This window comes from Anser brachyrhynchus (genome assembly GCF_964034855.1).
Source record: "Anser brachyrhynchus genome assembly, chromosome: 7".
NCBI lineage: Eukaryota > Metazoa > Chordata > Aves > Anseriformes > Anatidae > Anser > Anser brachyrhynchus.
This window is the reverse complement of record NC_137701.1, coordinates 28,705,513-28,729,561: the sequence shown is the minus strand read 5'-3', so window position 1 is coordinate 28,729,561 and position 24,049 is coordinate 28,705,513. Positions and strand designations below refer to the sequence as shown.

The 24,049-nt window shown below is 41.9% G+C and overlaps 1 long non-coding RNA gene across 1 annotated transcript; it reads left to right on the top strand.

Annotated features, from left to right (window-relative positions):
* Nucleotides 1-9,302: 9,302 nt before the first annotated feature.
* LOC308197725 lies at nt 9,303-17,560 on the top strand. The gene is made up of 2 exons (XR_013953240.1): nt 9,303-9,961; nt 16,752-17,560. It is a non-coding gene; the product is annotated as an uncharacterized lncRNA (long non-coding RNA).
* Nucleotides 17,561-24,049: the final 6,489 nt, after the last annotated feature.

The following is a 24,049-nucleotide window of genomic DNA, read 5'->3' as shown; positions in this document are numbered from 1 at the left end:
AGAATCAAAACCTTGCTATTCCTGTTTGACGAGAAAATCTTGGCAGTTTCCTAACGCTCTGTATAAAAATGGTGCTTTACATTTCTTCAACACTTTCCCTCCTAGGATCTCCAGGTGCTTTGGATAATTAGCATAACTTTAATACATAACCCTGCAAACACCCCTCTGCAGCAGAGAACGCTTTACTCCACCTTCTTGGAAAAAGGGATCACAAAGCTGGCATCCAAAGGTAACCTATTCAGTGGTGAGACTCACGTGAAGGGATTTTTGATCAATTTACATATTGCTGTAGCTGAAGTAACTTTCATGGGCATGCTGTCTGACCTTCACAACAGTGAAGAATTGTGTCCAGTGAATCTTCAAGCCCCTGATCCTATGAATATGGACTTATCCTTTCAGTTCCCAGTTGCACGCAAATGTTCTGGTTCTTTGCGGAGGAAAAAGCAATGTGATCATGCAGTCTATGCATCCTACGGTTTGTCCTTCCCCTTCAGCAACTCTGAATCTATGAAGAATCATAAGTAATTTTGACATAGCAAAAGGGACTTCACAGATGGTCCAATGAATTTTATGGAAAAAAGATTGAATGTCTGAGCACTCAATCTATTACTGTGGTAGAGCTCTAGGGATGTAAGACACAAATCCACAACAGACTGTCTTCATTAGCTGGAATGTTCATGGACCAGGTCATTACACTGGAACAGATAAAGCTATCCAAATCCCAACACCGACACGGAGATATATGTGCAACTAACCCTAATAGTAAAGTAACTTTGGAGTGATTGTACCTTTCTTTTAATTCTTATTAGAGGCCCTTATGAGAGGCACAATGATTATTCTACATTAAAAAAGAAATAAATAAATAACCAACAAAATGCAACTCCTTGGTGCAAATAGCAGGTTGCAGAGCCAGAGGCAACACTTAGTCCTACTGACTTGCTGTAACCAGAAGTTACAGCTCTTGCTTAATAAGGACTGACAAGCTGGTTTGGAAAACTGTAGAAAAAAGCCAAGATTTAACAAAACTCTTGAGCCTGATCTAAAAGGCAAATATTAGATTAAAAGTATTAGACAATCAGGTGGAGCATAGAGAAGTTGCATCTGTTTTATGTGATGACATTTTCTTTATTGACTCTGGCCTAACTGAGACACAATGTTTTTTAGGATTACTGAATTTATTAAAAGCAGGAAGAGAAAATAATGAGATTGTGATAAGAGCTCTTAGTGAGTGAGATTTCCAGTTGTCTCTGGATCATATAGATGGCTTAAAAGAATGTGGGATATTAGTTTGAAAAATCCTCATTGTTTCCCAAATGAACTCACTGGTGGGTTGGTTTCTCTGCAGATTCCTTCCTAAATATAAGCATCTAGGAAAAAAAAAAAGAAATGCAAGTGCCAAAATAATCACTTGTTTGAATCTCTGGAAGAGCTAAATGTAGTTTCAAGCTCTCCTACAGATCACTCTTTGGTCTAACCAGAATATTTTTACCTTTTTTTTTCTCACTTGCAGGGACATGATTTTCTACTGCAAGAGTTAAATCAATACAATTTTATAAATTGTATCAGTGTAAAAGTTGTTTGTAGCTGGGTATTTATTACCTTTTCTGGACAGACATAAGATCTGTTACTACAGGTACCTTAATACAAATATACATGAATCTATACTAATGGTGCTGTACCATCTTTATTACAGAAGAATTTTGAAAGCAACTTCATTTTTGTGATATAAAAAGCTCTTCTTATGTTATTTAATATTTGTGTTTCAAATCTTTCCCTCTTTCCTCCTGCTCAGAGTGGAGATGACTCTAAATTTGTTCCTCTCACTGCATGTCTTACTTGTCTAAATATATAATTTCTTTATTTCAGAGTCTTTCATTTAAAGTGAGCATGTGTATATATACTTATACACTGTGCTGCGCATCCTGGGTACAGTGATAACTGCTTGGGAAAAGTTGCTGAAGGGATATACTGGCCTCTGCCCCATTTAACATCTTTAAAACAATTTGAAAGTAAACAGAAAAGATGCAGACTGGTTTAATAAGTGGTCATGTGCTCTATGCAAAATTTACTGAGTAAAATTTGAAAGTCTGAGAAACACCCAGACAAACTGTAGATATCTGCAATGGAAACTAGAGTATGAACTGGATCTTGTTTAATAGGGGCTTACTAATATTATGGAAATAGAAGAATGAATACTAGGCATAGTCTAGCTATATGTAGGCAGATATAGGTGCTAAGAGATATAGATATGGATATTGGATATGGATATGTAGATAGTTGAGAGAGAGACAGAGACAGAAAAGAGGGGAAAAAACTGTAAGTATTGGAAGCCCGAATTCTAGGATAGAAAGCTAAGTACCAGAGTCCCCATTTGTGACAAAGGGAGACACTGTGATGGAGCTCCTGGATTTTAATCACGGCAACTCAAACTGCTTCAAAGAATATCAGCTAAAACACAGTGGCTGCTGTTCTTACATTGGCCTAAGTGACTATAGCACTTGCATAGCTGAGGATATGAAAGGGGCAATGCTTCTTGACTGGCTCAGTGGCTGAGTCTGTCTGCTTTGGAGGATTGATAATTATTATCCTCTTAACTGAGTTGCCCTCATGTGCAGCTTATCAGCCCAGGTAAGTAGACAGCCAGTTGGAAGAAACAGAATTTATTCCTCATTTTAATCTTTATTTATCCATTTCTCCTTTAAAAACTTAGACCTACTGTTTACAGTATCTATCCTACTTAATAGTTGATTGCATAATCTGACAACACTGATCTTTTGGTGTTGGCCAAATCCATCTGTACCATGGATATTTGTTTACTGTTGCCAATACTGGACTCTCTTCATTTATCACAACCATCCTCACTATGTCTTCTCAGGAAGACACAGCACATCCCAGGGTAACAAGAAACGCCTTGTTCTGACTGTATATCACTGGTGGTGGGGAACTTCCAGCCCTGAAAGAGTCCCTCGGGATGCTTCTCACCCACCCGGGCGCTGTTCCCCTCAGGAAGTGGAGAGCAGGTTGCCACGCACACGTGGTGCATGCCTCACCCTGCTGCCTGCAGCCCTGGCCTGCAGGAACCGTCCTCCCAGAGGCAATAACACACCAGGGCTGTGGGGCCAGCAGAGGAGGGGGCTGTGGTGTCCTCACTGGTCCCAACCTCAGCTGGTTCCCGACCGGTCCTCCCTTCAGCTTGATGCTTCACATTTCTCTCTGCAGCTCAGAAAGGTGCCAGGGAACATCCTGGGGAATCACCAGAGTCCCTATGCCAACTTACTCACCCTGGTCCCGACATGACATTCAAAGCAGGTCCGTGTGGACGGGCTGGGAAGGGAAACTTGGGTTAGGAGGAGGGCAGAGAGGGGCATCCTGGGTTGAGTTTTTTTATCCTGAGTAGGAATTTTTCTGGCCCTGATGGGGACTGATCCAGGAGCCCGTCTATAAAGTACCACTTTGTGAATAAAAGCAAATAAATGTATAGAATCCAGAAGAAAAATCACACCCATCAAAACATTCATAAAGCCACATATATTCACACACAAATCTGAGGAAGGATAAAATTACAAACTAAGCCATTTTCTAAAGAAGTTCTCTTTAATTGGCACAAGGTGTTGAATTATGCAGAATAGATCTCAACAGAGATGTGGGTTTTGGTTGTTTTTTAAAAATATAGAGTTAATTATCTTGGTTTGCATGAGGAAGCATAATATTTTTTGCACTGACTTTTTGTCAGAGACAGCTACTATCCATGTTACCCTGTTCATGTAATAAAAATCAAATTGCATCAATTCCTTAACAAAGCACAGCAGAGGCTTCCCTTAATAGAATCCTTATTACAGAATCAGATACAGCTATCTCCACAGAAAGGCTTTTTAAAAGGTGCTGGGATTTCTCTGTAGTGTAATAGATTCAGCAACACTGGAATTAGCTGCTGGGAGAGGCTGGCCTGGAATAAGGACTGCTGGATAGAAGTGGAGGCAATTAGGATGCTCACTGCTGTTGATATGCTCCAGTGGAAATTTTTGATTTTATGAGCCAGCCAAACTGGAAAGGTAAGAGGGGCTTGTGCCACTGGAAGTGCTAAGTGCTTCCAGTAGACATTTCAACATTCCTTGTCTATCCACAGAGTTCCTCCCTGACACCCCAATTTCACTCCCAGGCAAGGCCAGTTTTGCAGACTAAAACTCTCTCCACTCTGCAGCTATTCCTGAAGCCATGGCATCGGAGCACAGGCAAACCAGGATTTCGTGTGACTCTGCTATGATGGGATTCAGATCAAATTCCTTTTTGTACCCCAAAACTGTGAAAATCTTATCAGGCTCAAATTGAGTTTGAGAACGCATAAGGAAGCAGGTGAATTTTAGGTGCTTTTGTTTTTATTGAGAACAGTTTGCATAGGGTTATTCCCAGCCTGAAATGGCATTCACTTTATGCCCTGAAGCATGAGGATTGATAGGCCTTGTCATTTGCTCCCAGCTAGTGTAACTGCCATTATCTTAGCAAAGCACACCCCATTGCCATTGGACTCCTCTGGAGAGCAATTAGTGGAGCTCAGCAGCTGAAGTAACGATAGCAGGGCAGTGGCGGTGTGGCTGCAGCCAGCCTGCATGAGAAGCAGACCCTGCATACTCCACAGCAGCTCTCCATGTCTCCTTGAGCTACAGCTGGTGATAGCAGTGGTGGCACGAGTCTGGCAGGGTGTTTGGAGGTGGCTATCAGAGCTGGCCACTCAATAACCACTGCAAATCCTTCTCAGTGACTTGAGTACTTCAAGAGTTCAGGCTTCGGAAATTCCAATTTGTGATATTTTAAATTACTCATGCCAGACTCCTCAGCCACCACTGCTTATGTTATTCTTGGCCACTGCCTTTAATGCATTAGTCTATAGTTGCCATACAGAATTTGCTGTATATTCTAAGGTCATGTCCAAACTGATGCTGATGATAAAATGCCAGATGGCACCATTCCACCCAGAGTTATCCTTCCCACCTGCTGCATCTTCTTCCTCCAGCCCGCCAGAGCTGCTGAGCTGGGGAAACTGAAATCACTCCTAAAATATATCCGGTCTCTTTGGAGTTATATTTCCCCTGCTGGCATGCTGCTATATAATAGGCTCTCACAGGCCAGGATTTCAAAAGGACACCAGCTTTTCCCCTTCTTCTCTGGCTGCAGTGTGTCTCAAGCACATGGGCAACTCCTGAAGTACAGATGAGATTAAAGATCCAGCAAGGCAGAAAGGTACACATTTCCACCTCCCCCCTATTCCTTGTCTTCATTCCCCAGATGGGCAAAAGGACTGTTCCTCTTCTTGGGGGTCTACCAAAACCGAGGCAGAAGTGGCTGCTGGTACTTGACTGTGACAGCATCAAAGAAACATGCTAAGACTGATGCTGAACTCACAATTTCATCAACTGCCAGACTACAAAAAAAACACTCGGTGCAATCCAGCAGAACTTTCTGGATTTGTTCCCTCTGACATGAGGCATTTAAGTGAGCTGTCGCCTTCATGCCCTGCCACCACCGGTGGGCACAGACGGGACCTTCCAGAGAGCAGCAGCATCTTGTGTGGGCTGCTTCATGCTCTGAAGGATACTAGTTTCTGAAGCTGCTCTGGATGTATCTGTCTCTGAGAATAGCAGAAACCTCGGGTGACTGTGCTGCTATCTTAGACTGAACAAAAGGTCCCTGAGAGTGGGTGTAAAGACACCACTCATCTTAGCCATAAATCATCTGCTGAAAATTGAACATGTATGCCAGTGATCTGCATATGCTGCTTTTTAAGTAAAAAGCTACCTGTAATAATTTGAATAAGTGTTAGTTGTTAAATATATTGTAAAGCATGCTCTTAAATGCCCAACAAAACTACAGCAACATGACTTTTGGATGGCTCCAGTATAAACCCTTGCACAATCCGCTTCGCTGGGGCAGGGCATTTGGTCCTTGGCTCTGACTTTTCATTTCCCACCTACCTCAGCAAATGCCAGGAAAAAGTGTAAAGTGCTCACCTCTAGCTCGCCGAGTCATTTGAAGACAGGAAGCAAGTTTAAGGGGAGTTTGGCATCCCGTGGGGTGAACTTTTCCTGACAGCCAAAGCAACCATATTGAGCACTATCATTCTCTGCTGTACACATCTTTGTCTGACCTTATCCTAGATGCATCCCCTTTGACTTACTTCTTTAAAGAGCCTAATAGATTTTCTTTAGCTTGAGGCAGAGCAAACCTCTGCTGGATTGAACTAATGTAGAAGTATTAGAAAAGATTGGTGCTGGGAATTTTTTTTTCCCTCTTCCCCTTGCTGTGCAATAGGAAGAAAATGTATGACCTAAATCTGCCAAGCACCTTCAAAGGGAAGGAAGAAACACATGTGGAAAAGCATTAGAAAGCCACCCAGCTCCCTTTAATTATGATGAGAATGCCAACATTGCTAAATGAATAGAAAATAAACGGAATAAGTATTAAATGATTATGGTTTCCCTCACATATTTCTTTTCATCTATTCACCAGCAGATAGTTTTACAACATAAATAAATCTTTTCAGATGTAAACAAGTCTCCAGCACATACTGCTGGAGTTGGTGGTGGGGCTGCTGGCAGCTCAGTGGGGAGGGAAACTGCAATCTCCAGCACCCCCTGCAGCATCCTTGCCAAAAGACAGGCTCCGAGCGCTTTGCGAGGTGAGGGGCTCAGATCTAGGTTTGGCTCTTAATATTTCTTCTGCTAAAATAAATAAACCTATACACTTACACACTTGACGTGAAATACGCTTGTATGCAGACTTTAATTCTGCCAGTTCCCTTTTGTTTCTTGGTTGCATCCCTAGGGAGTGGGAAAAGCAGTACCTGTGGGGAGCCCAGCTCCCAGCTGAGCACCACGCAGAGCCGTAGCGCTTCGTGCCAGCCAGGCTCTGTCTCACCCTGATATCCAGCACACAGATGCTCCCCGGTTTGGTTTGTCCCACCGCAGGAGGTACCAAGGCAATAGGGCTGCAGAGATGCCAGCTGATTTTGCTGAAGCACAAACATGAACTTTTTACGTATTTATCTCAGAATGAGGATGGTCTGAGCTTGCTTTTTTTCAAGCGCAAGGGAAAAGAAAATCCACAAATTGTTCTTCTCTCTGCCAAAGTGCTTCACAGGCAGGTTCTGAGCAAAGCTAATCTGGCCCATCCCCATGGGCCTCTCCAGTGACAATTACGCAACCAGAACTGCTCCCGCATGGGACATTTCATGCCACTCAGGCGTGCATACAGGAAAAGCACTGTTTGTATTGTATTTATGTTCTTCTTTGCAAATTTGTGTTTCTGAGCACCATGAACCCCTTCCTGCTGCCCCTCAGCACCCTGCCCTTCCCTCCCACCCCTTCTGGGAAGCGCCTAATGTGACTTTTCTCCTCTGCCCTGTCCTCTTGTCAAGTCACCCTCCTGCGGAGCAGCTGCTGCTAGAGCAGATGTAAAATGGTTCAGTAACACTCGCTAATATTAGCTTTGACAGCAGCACAGAGAGGAAATAAATTATTTTCTGGGGGAGAAGCACAAATTACTTAATGCAGCAGATCAGAGCAGCATCCGTGACAATGCTAGAAGAGAGCTAGTTTAATATCTGACTGAATATAACGCACGCATAAGGCAGAATAACTCTCCCCTCTGGCAGACAGAGCACAGCCTGCCTCGGCTTGCCCTGCACAGCCTGTGATGATTTCACCCCAGCCTTGCAGGACTCTGGTCATTAATCTAAAATCTGCTTATTAGTCTATAAAATGCTCCTCTGAGAGCCTTGGCGGGGAGGAGAGGTGCTTCACAAGCTGGGCTTTCCATGGCAATTTCAGCAGGGCACATTGAGATGGGGCAGCTCTTCCGTTGCGTTTAAGCAGGCACAAGTCAAAGGAGGTGAAGTTGGGTGGTGAGCGGTGCCTGAGCATGACCAATCCTCTCCTTTTATGTGTTTGGCATGGAGCATGCAGCAGCCTGGCTGGTCACTGGGAGGAAGAGAGGTGTTTGCAGTGTGTAGCAAAGCTGGGCAGAGTGTGGAGAGCTGACTTCAAAAGGTTTCAGCCTCCCCCTGGGCAAAGAAGAAGAGCTGCTCGGGGTGATGTGCTTTGCTCAGCAGCCAAATCCCTCCTGTACTCTGTACCATGAGGCCTTCAGCTCCAAAAGCTGCTTTCCCAACTGGCCTGGATAAAAGGCAGATGCATAGCCAGAGCTGTCACATGGAGATGGGTGTCTAAAACCTTCCTGCCTGCAAGAGCATCCCCATCCTCCGCTCACCAGTACACCTCCTCCCCAGAGAAATGGATTTACTCTGCCCTCAGTGACTTCTCTGAGGCAGTAGTCTGGCCAGTGATTTATGGGGTCTGAGCTGCAAGGGAATCACATCTCACTGGCATGCTGCACGCAGTCAGCCAAGTTTTCTGTGTGTACCAGCCCTGATAGGAGACTTTACCCCTCTGAAATCTCAGGTACAAGAGGGATTAAACACTGATGGGATGACCTAGAATGCAAATGATTATGTTCCTGACCTGGAAACTCTTCTTGTTTCTCCTTTGTTCTGCTTTCATGATGAAAGCACTAAAAGCATTTCAGCAAAGTCAGTATCAGCCACCCCAGTGGGAAATACCTTCAAAGGGTCCCTTTCACCAGTGCTACAAGGTTGAACGCAGCCCAGGAAATGAAGAAATTTGGCTGCATTCAGGACCTGCACCCATTGACACCACCCGTAATTGGCCCTTTGCCCCTCTGACTAGCACGCTGGAGCTCTAATGGAAATCTTTGCCTGTCGTGGAAGTGTTGATCTGTTAATCACTGGAGCACGCTCCGGCCCCAGTTGTTAGCTGATTCTGCGGACAATTTCTGCTCAGGTTATGGATCGACGCTGCATGTGCAACACAGAGCATTATATTCAGGCAGAAAGAAAGTAATGAATTCAGCACAGAGTAGCAAGAAACTAAACTGTTTAGATAACCTTAGGCTTTTTCTGCTAAGAAAATCAATACAGCTAGAAGCTCAGAAGCTACTGACATTACCAGCAGAGTCAGGCTGCAGAACCATGGAGAGCTCAATGTAAATGACCAAAACCGTTTAGTTCTCATATTTTTGCTTGTATTATCTTTTTTACTTTTTTTTTAATCCAAAATCTTGGTTTACCATCCTCGGTATGAGGGGATATTACAGTCCTTTGAGTTCCTGTCTCTTCTGATGGGAGGTTATTCCTCCACAGAAACCTGGCATGGAAATATTGTGCCAGTCTACTGTTTCCTAGCATGGGTAGTTTATTCTCTGTATTCCATTCACACGTTGGTGTCCTTACCATGACAGCCAACATGGGTGCTAATTAGCAGCTACACTCCTGCTGGCAGGTTGTGTGGGCACCCATCAGGTAGCACCTGACCTGAATTTAATTAGCATCACCAATTAAGTGCTTTGTTATTTGCACTGCAGTAACGCCATGAGGTCCTAGCTAGTGCTGGGAGCCAAGTACACAGAATTGAGAGAGGCAGTCTGTGGAAAATATGTTAGGGCCCTGAGGGCACTAATAAACCTTAGTCACCCTGACCAGCCTCACCTGGGACCCACATCCCTGGGCCCAAGGGATCTATTTAAGCTCAGGCCAGGGGGCTTAGCCCTTCCTAAGCTTATGCTGTGGATGTGTCTGCTCTTGGTTTTGCTGCAGATTTTGTTTTATGGATGGACTTGGCTCTGTCCTGTAGGTAAATTGTTTCTGGGTTGGTCTCTTGGATGGACTTTGGACCTATGCTGTTGCCTTATATCTGGCCCTGCCTCCTTTTGCTCCTGGGTGGATTCCTTGGATGGTCCCTGGATCCTATTTATTGCCTTGCTTTGTCTGGGACTGTTGGTGGAGCCTCTGATCTGTCTGCAGTCGGGAAGAGATGCAGCCCTCAGCAGCCTTCGTTCCCCAGGATGGACAGAAGGAAATGGTGGAGCTATGTGTGATTTTCTCATCTCTCAGGTAAGACTCCAAGAAGAAAAAAGGGTGTGTGGACCCACTTCTTTTTCTAGCAGTCAGTATGCCATCAGGTCTTGGATCCAGGGACTGCAATGGGTTGCACTTGCTGTGCATGATTTTTTAATTTTTGTCTAATGACCTTTTCACTGCATTGTATCTGCCTTCTGGGCTTGATCTGAAAAGAGGGCTACAAACACCGTCACAGGGTGTCCCAAGTAAGAGTCCTAGAAGCACTTGACATAGGGGTTCCAATCTGGAGGTACCCAGAGCCACCCTTGGAGTTGTTGAAGCACCAGTAGCAGTTTAGCTGAGTTCACCTCAGATTTTGCCTGACCTGAGGCAAAGTACGTGCTCCTGGTTTTCACACCATCATTGTTACCTGGTATAAGGCTGCACCATGTTCTCTTGAGCAGTACTGGTATGCCCTTAAGTGTGTGATGACATTCAGAAATAACTCTGATTAAAGGAGGAGGAAAAATACCAGAGAAAAAGAGTTCCTTTTAAGTAAATAACAAAGGGCTCTAATCTTTGGAGGCAGTTTGTTCCCTGCTTGTTTTAAAGCTTACACTGCAGAAAGATGATGCCATTTGCTGCAGACCTTGTTCCTTTTATTTTTTTTATCTTGTGAAGGGACTGAAGACAGAAGTACTCAGTAAAAGAAGTATCTTTAGGCACTGAAAAGTCAGGAAGCAGTGAGATCACCTCCCTTTGCATATTTTATATGTCAAATGGCTATCAGTCCTTGTCAGCCTTGCAGACTGTCAGAGACTGCAGCAGACTGTGTGTTCCAGGCATAAGGAGAGCCAGCTGGGATGCCCCATAAGGCAGAGCCTTTCTTCTGTGCTGCTGAGCCTTCTCCTTCCCCCAGCAGGAATGGCAGGTTGGAGGAAGCCAAACTTGTGCCCTTGTGACAAAGCTTGGAGGAGGGAATTCAAATCCCTAGTGGGGGTTTCTCCTGCTCTTCTTGCAGTGCTGCCAGCCTGGAGCCTGCACAGAGCTGTGTGAGCCCAGGTGGAAATACTGTGTGAAACAGCTCTGCATGCTGCAGTGAGTAAAACTTTAAGAGATTTTTACTGAGCAGGAAATCTTAGATTTCCCCACAGGGACCAGGGATGTACATACTGAGATGCTAGATGACAATATAATCTATAAAGCTCTCATGTTAAGAGGTGTTTCTCTGTAAAGAATGAGGTGATGCTAAACAGTGGGAAATTAATCACTCCTCCTCCTCCCACTTACCTTTTGGATCATTAGGTCTCGGGAAGGTTTTAATTCTGCTTTCTCTGTGTGTACATGAAAAATTGACAAGAGCTTCACCTGGCTGGTGACTAGTTCATGTTAAGATCTGTATCACAATCAACATTCATTAGTCCAAAACAGTAAAGAAACAATGCATCCTCCTGGGAGAGGAGGATATTCACAACATTAGGAGGCTTTTATAGGGGACTATATTGTCAGCTGTGCATACAGCTCTTGCCTCTTTCCATGGGAGCTCCATGTGTAAGCAAGAGACAGGGAAAACTGGTGCTCCTGGGCATCTCTCTCACGTGAGTGATCTAAATACAAGTTAAACCGTGGCTTTGTCTCGGACTGTTTCTTCAAGGAGGATTTCCAACACAGGAGTTGTAGGGTGGGAATTTCAGAATGAAGTAGTTAAAACTGAGCTGATTTATTCTGAAATAATGTCTCACTCCAATGCATATCCCCCAGACTGGCCTGCATTTACTTCCATCTGAGACTGCTTTGCACCTGGAGTTATATACTCTGAAACTGTTAGGGCCTGGGCATTCACATCCAGAGCAACAAGCTGTGATTCACCATCCCTCATTTCTTTCGTGACTTCATTTTTTTTACAAGTGCTCCTGAGAACCAATTTTTGTCAGAAAAAGTGGGTGGTGTCTGCTCCTTGTGGGTTAACTGTTGTTAACTGTACTGTGGTGCTTCAAGTGACAATCATCTGTGCAGAGGAGGAGATGGCCAGTAGTACAAGCTTTGGGTGATCAGATAAGCTGAAGTGAAATTAGAAAGGGGGAGGAAACATCTGACTTAAATGGTTGAACTGAGATAACATTTAAAGACTGGAAACTTACAAGTGAGGGAAAAATGGGTGAGTTTTTAAATAAAAACTTTCTTAGCCAGCATGTCTTAAAACTACAAATTTATATTAATTCCCAGTTTCTGTTTTTTGAATTATTAACTAGAGTGTACACTTTACAACTTGTTCAAACTTAAAATATTTAGAAGTAGATTGACTGATAGCCTTTTTGCAAAAATTAAAAGGAATCAATCATTCTTTCCTCCCAACGGTTTACAAGAACAGACACCAAAACTTGACCTTTCCTCTGCAAATTAAACTGGAAGCAATGCTTCACTCTGTGCCTATTAGGAAGGTGATTCCACTGGTAACCCCTTCCAGTAGGGTGAAGTGATTGTTGAACACTCCAGCTTTTGAAAAATGCTATTGAACTACATTGCAAGCTATTATCAACCTTTAAAAAAGAAATTCATTCGAGTTATGGTCTTTTATACTAACTTTCAGCTTAGACTAAACTTTTATAGCCATGATAAACTTTTGAATATACAGGGTGTTTGTAATAGGGAGCCTGGCTGACTTATAGGGTCAGGAGGAGCAATGGTATAATACAGCTTGTAGCCTACTCAGCCTGGATTTATACTCTATCACAGTCTAATACAAGGAGCAAATGTTACAATGACAGTCCTCCCTTGTTTGTTGTTGTGTAAAAATAGCACATAATAGTCCTAACATAGAAATGATATTTTCTTAATGGGGGAGCAGGGATAGCTCACATTTCCCAACAGTAGTTTTACAAGCATAGCCAACAGCGACACCTCAGATATCACCCTAATATCATCTAAATATAAACTTTTTCTATAGATCAAAGTATGATGCATGTAGCAGATCAAAGAAAAACCTTCTGTCCCCTCATGTCCCTCCATCACCCTTTGGGTTTTTTTCTGCTAGCAGAATAGAAATCCTTGCCTTAAAACATTTAATAATTATAAAAGCACTTTATTTATGGGCTAATTTAGGGGGAACTGGATTACTTCAAAGTTAGGATCCAGTCTGACAGTCTGTCCAGTGTAAGATCACTGGGACCAGAAAAAGCTATTTTTTTCTGTGGTTGTGCAGTGTCTGCTCCAGGAGGACAGGGTTCATACAGAGCTCCTATGTATTTCTGAAAACATCCTTGTAGATGGACAGATGCCTTCAAGGCTTCAGAGCCATGTCTCTTGCCATCTACCATCCTTTCTTTGAGTAAAGGACACCATGGATAATACTAGCAAACAGATCTATTCTAGGGTGAGACTGAAGCTTTCTACTGACACAGCTCATGCCTATTGTTTCAGCAGCATTAACTGCTTGGTTGCTGGTGCTGAACTGCTGTATCAGTAGTAGAAGTAGCAGGAAAACAATGGGATTAAAAATGTTTTAAACACTCCACTCTTTAATTAGCTCCTGGCTGCAAGGAACACTGCAAACTACTAGTGAACCCTGGCTGAGAGTTAATGTTTGTAATTTCATGCTTTTGGGCAGGTTCACTGGTGTTTCCTAATGGTGCTCCTGGCCTTGAAGATGCCAGATAATCCATTCACTGGAAAGGGTATTGATGCTGGCCTATTTGTTAGAGAGAAGAGGTCACTGGAAACACTGAAGGGAAAAGTTCAGACTGCAGCAAAAATGGGAGACTGTGAGAACACCATTGTGCTGTTATGTGCCTGAGCATATTAGGACCGGGGCAGCTACTGGGCATGACTTGGCTGTGTGCAGAAGGCAAGGCAGCTATTCAGAGAGGTTCAATTAGCGAAGTCATAGCTATACTCTCTGTGAGCATTCATTGTGAAGCTTGCAAGCTCTGTGCAAATAAGCCTCCAAAATATTGGAGCTTCATTACTTGCAAAAGAAAGCCCAGATTGGCTTTCTGATATTTAATAGGTCCCTGAATTTTGTCTTTCTGGCCTTGCAAATAATTTCATAGTTACAACTTATCCGATGCTGTTTCGGCATGCCTGAATTGCACAAACAATGCTTAGACATGATTTTCAAAGTATTTATTAAAACTTTCTGGACTTCCTAAGAGTGAGTGCAGGGGAAGTCAAGAACCATAAGAAGGTGTAGTAAGTTTCTGCGAACTGCGCTTAACTGTCAGTCATAAAAACTCCAGAAAGGATCTATACTTCTGCCACAGTTTTGTGACCTGGATGTGAACAGATAAACCAGAAGCCCTGGACTTCCTTATCAGCTCCCCTTGCTTTGCAGCTTTCCTTTTCCAGACTACTCTGATGCCAGCCTGCCTCATCACTGAGCCCTCTGTATGCAAGGTAACACATGATAAGCTTGATGGAGGCATCAAGGGGCTATCATCATGGAAATAAGTAAGATGAGTGATTAGAAATGTTCTGGAGGACAGGATGAATCTCATGGATAGGAATTTTTATTTTCCCTCCTGTAATCCTGGGGAACCCAGGAGTCTCAATTAGGGCAGATGTGCTATACATTTTCACACATCAATCTTTCATTGGCCTTGCATCAATCATTCACTGGCTTGTGCAAATAACTTCTCCCAAACAATCTTCTTCTGTCAGAAGCAGGCACTGCCATTTGCAAACTTGTTTGAATATTTCATTGTTGCCAGATGATGTTTTTTGTTGAGGCTTTTTGTGCATTTCCTGAATGACATGGCAAGATAGTCCCTGTGCTCCCTGCCCTAATGAGGCTGGAAAGCCAAGGTAAAGCCAGGCAATAGCTGGTGCTGTGTCCTAGAAAACATTTGTGGTCAATGCAAGGAGAGAAGGGGAACTACAAATTTGTCTGCTACTTGTTTGACTAGTTCAGTCAGGTCCAACCTAGTTGATGTTAGTAGTGGTTAGAGCAATGCTTAATACTGCCCAATATTGATAATTCCTCTTGGCCTTCACTTAAAAATACACCCTGACCTCTTTAACTACTAGGTCTCAGCCCAAGGTCAATCTACATATGTGGTACTGAGTGGAGAGGACCTGCTGGGTTTGCTAGTTGAATAGTTCATTGCTGATGTTATCAAACTGACTTATAAAACCCATAAGGTATTTAGCACAATTTATATACGTAGTGCTTGCTTTGGCTACCTATTTCTTTAGAAAAAGTTTTAATCTGGAAGTTATACTTCAGGCAGCTTCCAGATGACTTGTTTTCTGAAGGCACTGTTGACAGTTTTTTATGCATAGTATCTGGGAGGTTCATTTGCCTTGGTGTAGGTAGGTTAGCACAGATGAAAAGGGCTTACCTGGTGAGAAGTGAAGGGCAGAACTGAGCCAGGGCCTGATGAAAACTGCAGCCTATTCAGAAACTTCTGAAAAGGAGCTCTGGGAAACCTCAGCGAGTTGGCTGATCTGAGTGTTAGAAAACTAGACCTATCTAGAATGGACATCAGTGGTGTAATAAGCATTAAATGCCTGTGAACAGGGCTTACTGATGTCCAGCTTGGGCAATGCAGGGTTTACCACTCAGTGAAAAGAATCTGGTACTTGTAGTGTGAGTGCTTCTAAGATAAGGTCATTTTTATTCCTAATAATGCAATGATGATCAGTATTTTCAGTGATCATAAACAGATTCTACAGGAACAGTGGGCTGACTTGACCCATGTCTTTTGCAAAGTGCATCAGTAGATTAAAACTACAAATTAATTTTATGTTCCTATGTTCCTGTGGTCTCAGATTCCCCCTCAAATTTACAATAGTTCCTGCAGGTATATGTTGCACTTGTCTTTGCGTATTCTCTCACCATGTTTCTTCTCAGTCCTAGGCTCTTACAGTAGAAAGGGCTTTGAAATCAATTGTTGAAATGTGGTTTGTTTTATGGCTCATAAAGGGCTTTGGGAAAGTATTTTGTATAGAATCTGAAATATAAATATAGGCAGTATATTTATTCCCTTTTCTTAGCTTTAAAATTATACTATTAAGTGGCAAGCATATCAAATGTGTAACTTAGCTTACTGAAGCCCGTCCTACCAAAAAACACTTAAGTAGATTCTTAAAATTAAGCAGGTGATTTAATTCTCCCTTATTCAGTTCTTAAACACAGGCATAAGTCTCACTGAAGTCAAGGCAAGCACATTAAAGGTAAGTGTATGCTAAGCATTTTGTTATATCGAGGCCTAACTCTACCTATTTTCATATCCATTTCTAATGCTGAAAAACATGTATGTTGCAAAAGGCAGTGACATCTCAACTTCTGCCCTGATTAAATAAGTTAAAAAATCATGAATCGTAAAGCAATTACATTGCCATCATATTTCTTTCCTTTTAGATTAATCTGGAGTTTGATATGTCTTTCTATAGGATTAATATCTTAACAGCAAGGTAATAGGTAGTATGACATTTAATCTCTTTGATTAAATTCCATACTAAAAATGTCCCATAAATAAAAGAAACAATTGAGGCAGTCATAAATTACCTTCATTGTTGCAAAGTGATGGATTTAGTGGTAACAGAGGGTAAAATCTCATGAGCTCATTAAAAGCTATAAGGGTTATTTCCTTCCACAGACCTAAAAGACATTGTGGCCTACGGCAGGTTTTTCCATGTTGCTTTCATTTAATCAGCTGAAACCTTAAGAGGAAACAGAAGATTTTGTATATATGTGCCTATTTCATTTTCCAATAGTGATGATCAGATCCAAACAGGGATCCGCTGCCTCAGGTTTTATCTTGTGCTTCCTTGTAGGCTCAGCACTATGTGCCTAATGAAAGAGAATGTATTTTTTTGGTTAATAGCCAAGTTCAATTTTTTTCAGGATGCAAGCCTGCCACTGACCTTCACTGTGACCTTGGGCAAGTCAATGACAGTGAATTTTCAAGAGCTGAGCATTGACCACCAGAGTCAGCTCAAAATGCATCAGCATAGTGCCAAATTAATACGGCTTGGATGCAGTCCAGTGGGCTGTGCTCTAAGTATTTGTCTAAAAGCATCACAAGAGATGCTTATCATGGAGACCCTTTGGAAATCTACATGCAGGAGGATGTCCCAGAACTTTAAGGCTCTGCTGTACCCTGAGATGCACAAGGATTCATTTCTAATTGTATGAAATGAGCAAAACTTTGTACCTAATCAGAAGAGCTTCACTTAACATAATAGAGCACTATTTTTTCCTATTCAATTAGAAAACCATTTTTACTACTGATATGAAGACAGCTTTTTCCTTTCTGTTCAACTATAGAAGGTACAGAGGCTTAGACAAGTGCCAGAAGGAGAATAATGTGGATGAGACTTTCATCCAAGTTTCTGGGAGTTTCAATGGTTCTTGTTAGCACTTTCATTTGTCCTGGAATCAGTGCTGTCCCTTTGACTACTTACAAGAAACTGTCATTGCCACAAAACCTATTCTCCAACAAGGACAACATGGCTTCACAGGCTGCAATTTAGGGTCCTACTGCACAATCTAACTCTGAGCTGCATGGTCCCCAAGGATATACAAAATGCTGTTACACTGATTTTGCTTAAAGAAAAGTCAGCCCATCCATGTGATTAAAGATTCAAGATTTTTCTGTAAAGATGCATTTTCAACATAAAAGGCTGCCAGCAGAGAAGTCTCCCATGGTGCAGTTTGTAGGATCTTGTAAGAATTTAGTGAGATTAAGTTCCTATAAATTTCTTGAAACATCTGCACAACCCACAACACAGTTTTGCTGCATGTTCCACCATTTGAAATGCTGTTAAATCTTGTTCAAGTAGTCATTAAAATGACAGGGCCTGCAGAAACACCAGGATTCCTGCTGGGGGGCTGAGGGGAAAGCCTTACTGCAGGCAGCATGGGAGCTGCTCTGCAAGGACAGGCCGAGTGATTGTGCTGTAGGCCTTTGCTGTCATCAGAAACCAGGGAATTCGTTCCACTTCAGCCTACTTAAAATAAACAAAAGCATATGTGTACCGACTGAGGAATTTCTCATTATTAATCTCACTCAGGAGTTGTCTACAGCCACTTTCCCTTAAATCATGCGAGGCCTGTCTTAGCAGAGATTCATGGATGGCAGAAGCTTGCTAACAGACCCTGGTAAATCAGTCAGATCTTGAATTGCTTTCCAAAAGCTGTCCTGTTTTCATGAAGGCAGTTATTAAACATGCTCTGTTCTGACCGGCTCCTTTCACAATGACCTCAAACAGATTTTTGATGGAGAAGCTATAAAGGGAGAATGGGCAAAGCGACAGCGCCATGAGGAAAATTCATGCTGTAGAGCAAGGTAGGGTGTCAGACAGGAGCCTGGGTCTGTCAGAAACACCCCTTGGTGAAAAGCTAATCATGTCTTGGGTGGATTAGCAGTGAGTGTTTCCAAAAGGGGACAAAAATGGAGGAAAACTGCAGCTGAGCTTCACTGTTTTGTCTTTGCCTTCTTTTCTTTGTGTACCACCTTACTGTAATTGGTATATCACAGTCTGGGCAAGTATAATCCTGATTTATTTTAGAAAACTTACAGCAAGGTTCCAGAAATGCTGATTCTTCATCCAGTCTGCCCAAACACTTTCCTTCCGTGACCCCGTGTAGGTATGAGGAGCCAGGGACTGAGATGTGTGTTGCATTTAATGTTAGACTATTTTAACCATTCTTAGGAACTGAATAAATATATGCAGTATAAGATGTTTATTTTATTAGGGTATTCTCTCTGGATGCTTGTAGACTAAGTTTACAAGTCCATGGGTACCCGAGCCATCTATGTAGCCCTGGGTGCCTGGGGATCCAGATCATTCAGAAGTGGCATGTTAAGACCAGGCCACCTCCAGTGACACTTCAGACATGTTTTGGCACTTCAATCCTATTCCCATTGACTGCAATGAGAGCTCAGACACCTAGCTGCACATCTAGACAGCTGATGTAGGTGCCTCGATCTGGGGATGGATCTCTCACTCTCCATGCAAGGTCCTCCTCAACAGTACATCTGATCAGTCCTTGCTGTGCCTTCACCATGTATCTTGCAGAGTTCCTGGGAACCATTAGTGTTACTGGGTAATCTATGAAAAAGATCAAGGAAAAAGTATCCCATTGAAACCTGGGAAGAAAACTGTTGATATTTTTAATTTAATTTCAGTTTACTATTAAAATTTACCTCAAAATACAAATTCAGAAGTTTCCTTATAGGAAATTTTTTAGTTTTTTTATAAAAATGGTTTTTACTGAGACTGAATTTTCTTCGAAACTTTTTTTTGGGGGGGGGGGGGGGGGGGTGAGCGGTGGCAAGGGGTTGGATTTGGCATAGGTTTTTCACTTCTCCTTTGTTATTCAGGCTAATTGTGCTCCAGGAGAGAACTAAGGATTAAGGTGAACAGATAGCTACCAGGATATAATTTCAGAAGTCTGTGACATGACCTGAAGAAATGATTGATTTGCACTGTTCATTCAAAGATATGTCATGTAGAAAGAAAGAAGTAGCCTGGCATCTGAGGTCAGTTTGCCAGTGCTTCCACGATGCAGAGATGGGGTAGGCTTAGATGTGCAGAGCAAGTGAAGCAGTTTCTCTAATAACAGGCAATCAGCCTAGTCGTCTTTGAAGCCCAGGGAAATCTGTTATTGATTTCAATGGATTCTGATTTATATTATAGGAAAACTAACCATCTCAGGTAGCTAAGTAGAGTTGCTTCATTCAAACCAAAGCAAAACATGTCAGACTGCTTTTAAAAGTTGTTTGGAAGGCAATAGTTTAGAATGTATGGGCAAGAATAGAGTGTAGCAAGAAAAATTTTGATGTAGTTATGCCTTGGTTGGTTGTTGTTGTTTTTGCATTTGTTCCAGTTCCTTTTCACCAAATATACTGCTTCATCTTTTATTGGTAGTCATGCTGATTTACACCTACAAATGTAGTCCATACAGCAAACGTGGTATGCCTTTTCTGTTACCCACTTTCATTCTCTCCATGTACCTTCTAAATCCTCCTGCCATGTGGGTTCCAGTTTTATGCCCACGTGCACTTTGAACAAATTAATTTCCAAGGTTTGTGTAGGTGACTATTCACAGGAGTTTTTTTATTTACCCTTACTGTTTGTACATTCATTAAGCCTGGTATCCGAGATGCTGTGAACATCATTTACTAACATCACTGTCAAAGAAAAATGTTCGGTTTCATGTAGGCCCAAGCCACTTCTTATTCCAAAGTTTTGCTCCTGTAGCTTATTACATGCAAGAAAACTGCAGTAACTGCAAGGCCCATCACTAGTGTCATCTTGAAGGGGAAGGTTAATGCTTACATCGATATTTAGGGTTGATTTAGAGGTTCTCTGTGGGGTTTTAGGACTTTTTTTTTCCACCTTAAGCACTGCATTAGTGTATCTCAGATTGGCTTGAAGAGCTATTCAAAGGATCAGTCTGCATATTTATTTGCCTTTTTTTTCCAGATGTCCTTTAATTTAGTTGTAGCAGATTTAGAAAATGAGGTACAAAACAAATCAGAACAGGGACTAGTGATATTGCTGGCAGTGGCCTGGCTGAGCTGGAGGCTTGAAGAATGGTTGAAAGCTCTAGATATGCTGCAACATATGTCAAGCAGCAACTCAGCAGAACTGTGACTTCCAAAGAGGAATTGAGCTAGAGAGAAATGGGATTTATTGGATATATTTCAGCTGACCAGGAAGTAGGATTTGATGGAATCCTAGGATTGACCTTATCAGTGTAGACAGCCTTGAAGACAGTCTTTTATATATCAGCAAATACTCTGGAGCAGTAAGCTCCAGTCACAGCCAAAATTTTTTTAGGGTTGTCAAATGCTGATAATACTGAGCATTTATCTGCCAAGTTAAGGATTACTGGTGCTGGAATTTTTCTGTTTATTTAATGAGAGAACAGAAGCAACACGATATGACTTCCCTAGCTATTCATTCACACCTTCACAATGAAGCCTGAGTTCCAAGTACTCCTGGCTTCACTGTTGTGTAGTTCTTTTTTTAAGCTATCAAGTTCCTTTGATAAACAGGTTTGAGTAAATCTCTTCAGTTCTGTGGATCCCATGAGTGCAAAAAAAGAAGTAAGGCTAAATATATGAAATAAATTATTCATTCCAAGTTATTTACCCAGCTCCACTTATTTGTTCTCATTTACTTCCTTTTTGCTTAAACTATATCATTCATCTTCTCTTCCTTCCTTAAAAGATATTTCAAATGTTTTTTTAATCACTTTGCACATATGAAATGCTATTAGATAGTACCATCATTCCACTGCTTGGGAAGCCTACAACCAGTATTATACACATTGAAGTAAATAAACCTCATTAGCTTTGTTAACTCCATTAATCACAGTCAACAACATTAATGAAGCCTACTTTAGCATCACTGTCAGAGTTAGGAATAATTCTTCTCATGATTAACTTTTGTAGAGTTACAGTCCTCTTCAAATTTATCCTCCAGTACTATTAAATGTTATGAGGTCAACCTTTTTCCATGAATTTTTGAAACTTAAGTTTGCCAGAAAAGGCCTGATATGGTAGAGTTAATTCTGTGTGAAGCTATGGAAAAATGAAGAAAGTTTATTTTTATTAAAAATTTTTTCCTTTTTTGTCCAAGTGTTGACAACAAATTTTTTTTACCTGTGTAAGATTTCTAACTGCCATGCTTGCACATTTATCACATTTTCTGAGCATTTTAAAATTTAAAGCAACACCTTTAATGTTACACTAACACCGTTTTCTGCTTTTGATGCTATTTTTATTTTGCATGTATCAGCCATTCTGTTTTCTGGCATGGATTAGAATCGTCAGTATCTAAAATACCTTGAAAAAAGATATGTCTTCCAACAAATCTTTGCAGCTAAAAGCAGGAATAACCAGTGATATAAAAGAGCCAGTTTTACAGCTAGGCTTGATACTTATCTATTCACATTAATATATACCAGCCTTCTGTATGAGGTACTCAAATCTTCCCAAAGCATGACAGCTTCTCCTTTGAGTTTTTCTACTCCCACAGCATAAAAACAGATCAGTTGCTCATTTCAAAAGAGCTGATCCTAGATAAATGTAGTTCCTATATTTCAGCCTCAGTTATAAAGTGTTCAGTGTTAAATATCCATGGTGGGGTTGAGGTCAATTTGTTTGAATCTTCTTTTAAGAACAAAAAACTGAAGCATCTCCAGTGTGGCACTCCATACTCCATCAGTCAGGAAGCCTTAAAGCCTTTCCCCAGTCCTTGTGTTTTGCAATATAAGGTGGTGGTGGTTGTTGTTCTTACATAATTAGCTGGTAGTAAGGTTTGGGTGAAAAAAGATTTAAAAAAATAAATAAATTAAAAAGACACCTTAGAGCTCTGAGTAGTGTCTTGTCTGAACCTTTATGTCTGTTCCCTTTAAACTGCTCTGTGGCTAACTTTGCAGGTTTCTTCCAGTGACTTATGCTGAGTGTTAGTTTAATGGGTCATACTCACCGATTGGGTCATAAATACAGAAATCCCACCACTGAAGCTTAAAACAAAACTGCTATTCGGAAGACTAAAACTCAGCACAGCAATACAAAATAGATGCATCTCTTGGCCTTCCCTTACAGAGTCAGCCTTTTCTGATCATGCTGCACTTTATTTTTGTTGAAACGATGAGGGTTTTTCCCACCCAAACCCAGTTGTTATAAAGTCTTATGCCAATGTTTTTTTTCCTTTTGGAAGCCCAAGGCTGAGGGAGTGTCCCTGTAGGAGAACCTGGATTTGTTGTAAAACAAAATCTCATCAGTTTTGCCAAGCATCAGTGATATTTCTATTCCACAGCAGTCTGGTACATTGGCCTGAATTTCTAAGAGGAAAGATTACAAATGAGAGCAACTTCAGTATTGCAGTGCTTTATTGAAGTCTTTAAGGGGTAACTAAGGAGCTATTTACATTAACCTTTACTGCACAGGCCTGAAGGCCCAAAGCAATGTTCACTGCCAGTAAAGCTCTGCTTAGGTACTTCACACTGGAGCAGGTGGGAAGGAGGCAGGTTGTTACAGCAGTGCCCTGAAAGATTTCCAGGTATGATGCCTCAGATTTGATGTGCACAAGGTGACTGGGGGTTATTTTCAACCTTATTTGTATATCTCAGTCCTGTTGTGCATAGGTGCCAATTTGCCATGTGCTGCAGTGGTGACATCTGCTTATTTAAGCTATAACATCTGATATTGCAGACCTTTGTCACATCTCACAGTCCCCAGATCCACTAGGGAGATCCACTAGGGTGGACAATTTCATGGCAAGGAGAGGAAGTATAAAGATGGGACCTGAAGGCATCTGAGCCCAGCCCACAGACAGAAAGCAGAGACCCAACTTTCAGAGTAAGAAAAAGTAGATCACACCTAGAGATATGTCAGAATAAAGCGTGACCAACTACATGCAAATGCATATCACGAATCAGCTCCTGAAACTCATGAGATTTTAAAATAAGTTTGGGTATTTTTATTTTCTGTCTCTGCAGTTCTCCTGACAGACCTCCTGTTGAGCTAACAGAAAATCAGTCTGTGGTGCCAAAAATAGGATGTTCCTTTCTAGCCCAAAAACAAGGTGATCTTGGACAGTAAATATGATCTTTTTCCTGAAGACATCACAAAATTTTTCTCCCTTCGTGGGTTGTCTTTGTGATTTCTGTGCTGGATGAATTTTATTACACTTGTTGAGTTTTCCTTTGCCACGGCACCTTCTTACCTACCTAATTCTTCCCTAATTTACACACACACAGGTATGTGGCACTGTCCTGCTGAAGCCTTCCAGAAATGATGGCCAGTGTAGACTTAGACAGAAAAGAAAACCTATCTTGAATATTCTTTGGTGGTTGAAGAGCAGCTGTCCCAGTAACTATTAATTTCAGTTGTATCCCAGGGAGGCTGTTGGGGGAGAGGTACAGCAAAAGGCAGGAAGGAAACCTTTGCCCACGTGGATGGGAAGGGAATGCACTGAATTCACTCCACATGGTATTTGGAGTTATGTTGCTAGAAGTGTGAAAGCAAAAAAATACTTGCTCCTTCATTCAGTGGGACAAAGCAAGTCCCCTGGCTAGCCTCTGGAGATGTAGAAATCAGGTTAGATTGGCCCCTTACTTGCCAAGATAACAGCTCCCCACCAGAGTTTTCTCCTTGAGATGGAGCCCTCCTGTGCCTGTTC